This window comes from Mauremys reevesii, linkage group 1 (genome assembly GCF_016161935.1).
Source record: "Mauremys reevesii isolate NIE-2019 linkage group 1, ASM1616193v1, whole genome shotgun sequence".
NCBI classification, from domain to species: domain Eukaryota; kingdom Metazoa; phylum Chordata; order Testudines; family Geoemydidae; genus Mauremys; species Mauremys reevesii.
Genome location: NC_052623.1, coordinates 324277000 through 324284651, shown reverse-complemented (window position 1 = coordinate 324284651; position 7652 = coordinate 324277000).

Genomic DNA, 7652 nt, shown 5'->3' with positions numbered 1-7652 from the left:
AATGGATATAAATTGGCAGTTGGGAAGTTTAGGCTTGAAATTAGACGAAGGTTTCTAACCATCAGGGGAGTGAAATTCTGGAACAGCCTACCGAGGGAAACAGTGGGGGCGAAGGACCTCTCTGGCTTTAAGTTTAAGCTTGATAAGTTTATGGAGGGAATGGTTTGATAGGATAACACTATTTAGTCAATAGGTCAATAACGTGCCACCACCGGTAATTAGTACCAAGGGTCAATGTTGGGATATTGAAAGTCTTTTTCCCGAGTGTCTGGCTGGAGAGTCTTGCCCGCATGCTCGGGGTTCAGCTGATCGCCATATTTGGGGTCGGGAAGGAATTTTCCTCCAGGGTAGATTGGCAGTGGCCCTGGAGGTTTTTCGCCTTCCTCCGCAGCATGGGGCAGGGGTCGCTTGCTGGACGATTACCTGCTACTTGAAGTCTTTAAACCAGGATTTGGGGACTGCAACAGCTGAGTCAAGGGAGAGAATTATTTCAAGAGTGGGTGGGTCAGCTTTTGTGGCCTGCATTTTGCGGGAGGTCAGACTAGATGATCATAATGGTCCCTTCTGATCTTAAGTTCTATGATTCTATGATTCTATGCCTCCCTCCCCACCACTTTTCAGGCACCACTCTCACGAGGCTATTCCTACCCCTCTTTCCCCATCCCTCTTCAGGGACCACTCCTTACCGAGTAAGTTCAATCGCTACTTTGCTTCGGAGCCATAAAGGAAGTTCTGCGTGGTCTGAGAGGGAAGGGTTTTATTCCTGATATTTCCTAATTCCAAAAGCAAAGGAGAGGGGGGTCTTAGAACAATTTTAGACCTGTATCAACTCAACAAATTCTTAAAAAGGATAAAGTTTTGCATAGTAACCCTAGCTTCTATTATCTCTTTCCTGAATCCTGGGGACTGGTATGCTGCCCTTGACTTAAAACATGCCTACTTCCACGTGGCAATCAATCAAGCTCACGGGAAGTATCTTCCAATTTCTGGTAAATCAAAATCATTACCAGTTCACTGTACTGCCTTTCAGCCTGTCAGCAGCTCCCAGGGTCTTTACAAAACTCGTGGACAGGGCCGGCTCCAAGCATCAGCAAAGGAAACAGGTGCTTGGGGCGGCCAATGGAAAGGGGAGGCACGTCCGGGTCTTTGGTGGCAATTTGGCGGCGGGTCCCTCAGTCCCTCTCTTCCTCTTTGAGCTTCTGCCAAAGTGCTGCCAAAAGGAAGACAGGGAGCAAAGGACCCACTGCCGAATTGCCGCAGAAGAATGAAGCGGCGCTATTGAGCTGCTGCCGAAATGCCACCAATTGGCTTTATCTTTTTTTTTTTTCACTTTGCCGCTTGGGGCAGCAAAAAAGCTCATGGTGTAGTAGCTGTAACAATCTTGGGGTTCATTAAATAACAAATCAGTGAATGAGAAAGGAATAAAACTTTAATAAAACTGGAGAGCTTCTATAGGGAGCTGCTGCAAACAGCCATGTGAACTTCCCAACCCCCAGCTCCAGGGCAAATCTCCAAATTCCCAACACTCTCCCTTATGAAGGAGCATCTCCAAATCACAATCTTTCATAAACATATTTCTACATATTCCCCCTTAAAGAAAAATAAATTAACTCTGTATATATATATATATATGTATATATACAGTTAACAACTATCTAATAACACATATATTAAATTCTTAACCCATGTAGTACATTTCCATATACCCAATGTGTCAGCTACCTAGAGAGGAGAGGTTACCAGCACATCACTCTTGAGTGAGTCTGTACCATTCACTTTCCTCAAATACCCATTCTCCAGGCAGGTTGGCAAGTCTCTATGAGTCTTTCAGGACATTTAATCTCCCGCTCTGATCTTCTCAGTCTTTCATTAGAATCTGAGTTGTTCTCTTGTTGCTTAACAGTTTCTCCTTTGTGCATTGACGATACAGAGTCAGTCAGATGGGAAATGCCAGAGGCCACCTCAGCTGTCAATGGGTTGGAACTTTCTGGGATTACTCATAGATCCCTTCAGTTACATCAAAATGTACCCCACTGGTCTGTCCAGGCTACATAAGACCTTGCATGCAGTTGTTCTTTAATGGTACCCCTTTGGGCCCAAGTATTAGAGATGCGATTCCTCAGGCACACTCTATCACTTGGGTTAAGAGATGGGACATCACAGGCCCTTTTGTCAAAATAATATTTCTCCTTCCACTTCTGATTTTCTTTCATCTTCAGTATGGTTGCATTGTTATGAGATTTCACCAGGTTATCAGTAATTGGTAAACTAGATCTCATCCTCCTTCCCATTAACAGCTGAGCTGGAAAAAAGCCATTCTCCAGGGATGTACTTCAATAAACCAATAAAGCTTTATACAAATCACCCCAACTGTCAAAAGTCTTTTTCATAAGGTTATTTATGATCTGTATAGACCTTTCCACAATCCATTTGATTGGGGGTAATTTGGACTTGATGTTTTGTGATGAAAATCCCAATCTATGGCAAATGCCCTAAAATTTGCACTGGAAAATTGCAACCCATTATCACTAACACTTCATCTGGAATTCCATGTCTGGAGAAGATTCCCTTCATGCTGGCTATCACAGACTTACTATTAGTATTGGGCAGTGTGCAAATTTCTGGATACAGAGAATAATAATCTGTGACTATTAAATAATCCTTTGATTGCCAGGTAAATAAGTCAGTGCTGACTTTCTCATTAGGTCTTTGTGGAACTGGATGAGGTCTCAGTGGCTCTGCCTGTTGGCATGGCTTGTATTTCAAGCATGAAAAGCAGTTTCCTACCACATTCGTGATATTGTGATTGATCCATGTCCAATACAGCACCTCTTGTGTTTGTTGTTTGCACTTTTCAATTCCTAAATGACCCTCGTGGATCTTCTGTAACATTTCTTTTCGGAGACTCGTTGGAATTACAACTTTACTGCCCTTGAAAATCACCCCATCCATTACAGTAAGTTTGTGTCTGCAATTCCAATAGTCTCTTATACTTGGACATCAACTGCTTATTTCTTCAGGCCACCCTTTGATTATCACTTCTTTAAGGATTCCCAATTATTCATCTTTCTCCATTTTCCCACTTAGTTGTTGCAGTTTCCTGTTAGCTAAGGGAATTGAATTTACAATCAGATCTACATAGGCTTGCACCTCTGGCTCTAAAGTCTTCTCTGGTTTAGTGATAGTTACTGCTCGTAAAGTGCATCTAAAGTGAACATGAATTTACCAGCCATGTAGGTCACAACCAAATCATACTTTTGCAGCTTTATCATAATTCTTTGAATTCTTAAGGTACAGTCATTCAGTGGTTTGCTAAATAACGCTATCAGGGGCTTGTGGTTCATTTCAACTTCCACTGTCAATGCATAAATATACTGATTGAATCTCTCACAGGCAAACCATATTCCTAAAAGCTCCTTTTTGATCTGTGCAGATCTGGTTTCTGCCTCAGTCAGTGATTTGGATACATATGCCATTAGCTGCCAACAGCACTCATGCATCTGTAAAATCACTGCACCTAACCGAGACTGTGAAGCATCTGCTGAAATTTTATTTGGCCTTCCTGGTGAATAGAACTTCAACACTAGTTCTTGTATCAGTTGTTATAAACCTTCCCATGATTCCCCCTGTTCTGTACCCCAATACCATCTATTTTTATTCTCTAGGAGTTTTCTCGAAGATGCTCCTTTAGTATCATAGAATCACAGAATTTCAGAGTTGTAAGGGACCTCAGGAGGCCATCTAGTCCAACCCAATGCTCAAAGCAGGACCAATCCCCAACTAAAGCATCCCAGCCAGGGCTTTGTCAAGCTTGACCTTAAAAACCTCTAAGGAAGGAGATTCCACCACTTCCTTACCCATTCCAGTGCTTCAAGTAGATAAATTACATATACATTTCCCAAAATAATTAACCATTTCCAGGAAGCACCTGACATCTTTCTGTGATTGGGGACATGGCATAATTTCAATCACAGGCATTGACTTTCAGCTTTCCCCAGGGGTGCTCCACCCACACTCAGTCTTGAGTTCCCACTCCCACTCTGCCTCTTCCCTTAAGGCCCCACCCTTGCTCCACCTCTTTCTGCCCCCGCTCCTCCCTCTCTCCCCAGCACCTCCTGTCTGCCACCAAACAGCTGATTGGCAGCGGCTGGGAGGCACTGGGGGGTAAGGGGAGGAGTTGATCAGTGAGGCCCGCCAAACAGCTGATCAGAATGTGGCTTCTGGTGGGTGCTGAGCACTCACTATTTTTTTTCTGTGAGTACCCATGGAGTCAACCCTATGATTTCAATTGCTGAAGTCTTCCTCTTATTAGGTTTTACACCTTCATTGGAAATAATGTCCTCAACAAAAGTCAGTTCTGTAACCCCTAAAACACATTTCTCCCTATTTAGTTTGAGGTTTGCAGCTCTAGTTGCATCCAGGATTTCCTGAAGTCTACAATCATTCTCCTCTTTTGTTGAGCCCGATAATGATGTCATCCTTTGAGGTGTCAACATCATTAATAAGTTCATAGATCATATGTATGGTTGTAGCACACTTCTGGTACTGAAGCTATGCTGAAGGGTAAATATAAAGTATTAAATGTCATAGCTTTGAGCTTTCTTCAGTTAACTTTAGCTGCCAAAACCCTGAGGATGCATCCAATTTACTGGAAAACTGAGCATTTGCAAACTGAGTCATAGTCTCTACTCTGCTTGATAGTTTGAAATGTTCTCTTTTTACAGCCATGGTGAGGTCTCTGGGATCTAAGCATATGTGTAACTAGCTGTTATTCTTCTCCATGATGACTAGCGTGCTCAAGCATTCTATTGGCTCCTCATTTTTTTGTATTACTTGCATTGCTTCCATCCTTGCAAGCTCAGCCTTGGGTTTATCACAGAGTGCAAAAGGCACGTTTCTACATTAATGGATAACTGGAGGGACCTGACTGTTTATCTGGATTGTATGTTCACCCTGCAAGCAATCCAGCCCTTGAAACAGGTCATGATGTTCCCAAAAGGGTGCCTCGTAGCCAAGTTTGGTATGATCTAGTTTTACGAGATTGAGTTTCTCACATGCATCCAGGCCTAAAATTGGTGTCACCTCCTTTGGCACTACAATGAATGGGAGCCTGAACATGGTGTTTTTATGGTTGCTGTTAGCATTGCACCTCCCTTTCACTGGTATATTTACTCCCGAATAACCAGTTACTTTTATTTTTGTTGATCTCAGTTTTGGTCTTATTTTCAGTCTCTCATAATCTTGTTCAGACAGAATATTAACTTGAACTCCTGTGTCCAGTTTCAGTGAAATAATTGTTCCATTCACTGTCATAGGCAATATACAATCCCTCTCATTAGGCTTGGTAGATCCCAGTACGTCTATGAAAATCTCCTCAACCAGATTGTCTTTAACTGAATGTACTGGACTTTTCTGCATTTGGGATCTGGAGCATTTTGCAAAATGATTATTTTTCCCACATTTATGACAGAGTTTCCCAAAGGCAACACATTGTTTGGGGGCATGCTGTGATCCACACCTTCAACATAACCATCTGTACCCAGTTTTCCCCCTAGGAGTGGTTTTCATAGAGAGTGGTTACACTTTCTGATTTGACCTATTCTGGCTATATTCTTAAGTTAGTAAATTCACCTTTCGGTGAATTCAGCCCTTTGGCTTGTGCTTTCAGAGTTTCTGCTGCCCTGCACATTTTGAGAGCTTTTTCTAAAGTTAAATCTCCTTTATGGAGCAGTCTCTCTCTCAACACATTGTCTTCTTGCCACAAATGATTCTGTCTCTGATTTAGTTGGGGATTGGTCCTGCTTTGAGCAGGGGTTGGACTAGATCAGTGGTTCTCAAACTGGGGCCGCCGCTTGTTCAGGGAAAGCCGCTGGTGGGCCAGGCCGGTTTGTTTACCTGCCGCGTCCGCAGGTTTGGCCAATCATGGCTCCCACTGGTTGCGGTCGCCGTTCCAGGCCAATGGGGGCTGCGGGAAGGGCGGCCAGCACGTCCCTTGGCCTGTGCCATTTCCTGCAGCTCCCATTGGCCTGGAGCGGCAAACCGTGGCCAGTGGGAGCCCTTCCAACCCTAATATTCTATGAGTCTATGATTCAGAGACTCTGTCAACTCACAAAGTCACAGGTCTAACTGAGTTTCTTTAATTCTGTGACATGCAGTGTTTCTCAAATTTAGTCATTATTTTACTTAACTTCATGCTTTCACGTTCTTCAAACTTAAAGTTATTATAAATATCCAATGGTGATTTCACTTTATCATTTTTCTTTTCTGCCCCTATGGCTGCCAAATACAATTCAAATCTTTGTCAGAGTTTTTTCCAGTTATCTGCAACATTGCCTGACAACTGAAAGCTGGAAGGAGGTTGCAACAGATCCATTTTGACTCCCTCACCTCTTCTTAAGCTAGTCAAGCTACTATTGCGCTCACTAAATACACACAAAAGCCTCTGTGCCTGGTGCTTCACGTGCTTCTCTGGTGCCTCCCTTTGTCTCTGCTTTCCATTGCAAACACAGGAGTTAACTTAAAAATCATCACAGTTTCCTTCTCATTTGGCACTTTTGACACCATGTAATGATCTTAGGGTTCATTAAATAACAAACCAGTGAATGAGAAAGGAATACAATTTTAATAAAACAAACTGGAGAGCTTCTGTAGTGAGCTGCTGCACACAGCCATGTGGTGTTCCCAACCTATGCCTTCAGGGCACATCTCCAAATTCCCATAGTCACAACACTGTCTCTTATGAGGGCGTGTCTTCAAATCACAATATTTCATAAACATATCTCTACTTTAGCTGCATTCCTCCAAAGATCAGGAGTGCAGGTTTACCCCTACCTAGATGACCAACTTGTCAAGGGACGGTTCAAACACCAAGCGCAGAGCAGTGTTGCCCTGATCCAGTCAACAGCCAATGCTCTGGGACTCTTTAATCAACACAGAAAAATCTGTTCTCTCCTCAGTGCAAGAGATAGAGTTCATTGGGGCTGCTCTAGACTCATCTCAAGCCAGGACCATTTTTTATGGATTCCAAGTTCCAGGCAATTTGATCAATTGTCATCTGTTTGAAGGCTTACCTGGTCAGAACAGCATGAAACTTTTGAAGCTTCTGGGTCACATGGATTTTTGCACCTATGTGGTTCAATATACCAGATTGTGACTCAGAACTCTGAAGGGCTGGCTGGCACCAGTCTACTCAGCAAGCTGCCATAAGACTGCCCTCCCATGTCCTTCCCTCCCTAGACTGATGGACAGATCCAGCCAATGTATGGGTAGATATTCTGTTTGCCTTCCCACAACTGAATCTCACACTAGTGACAGATGCTTCAACCCTGGTATGGTGATCCCACCTCGCTTCTCTACAGATACAGTGTCTATGGTCTGTCTATCGGTGTCAGGGAACTGAAAGCTGTCAGACTGGCACCGCATTTCTACCACAGATCAGGGGAAGCAGCCTGTTAGTTCTCACAGACAACCTGGTGGCAATATTTTATCTCAACAAGGAGGGGAGCCTGCTCTTCTCCACTCTGTGAGGAAATGACTCTACTCTGAGATCTCTGTATTGCCAACTTGGTAAATCGAGAATGCTCTGGGACTGTTTAATCAACACAGAAAAATCTGTCCTCTCCTCAGTGCAAAAGCTAGAGTTTGTTGAGCAT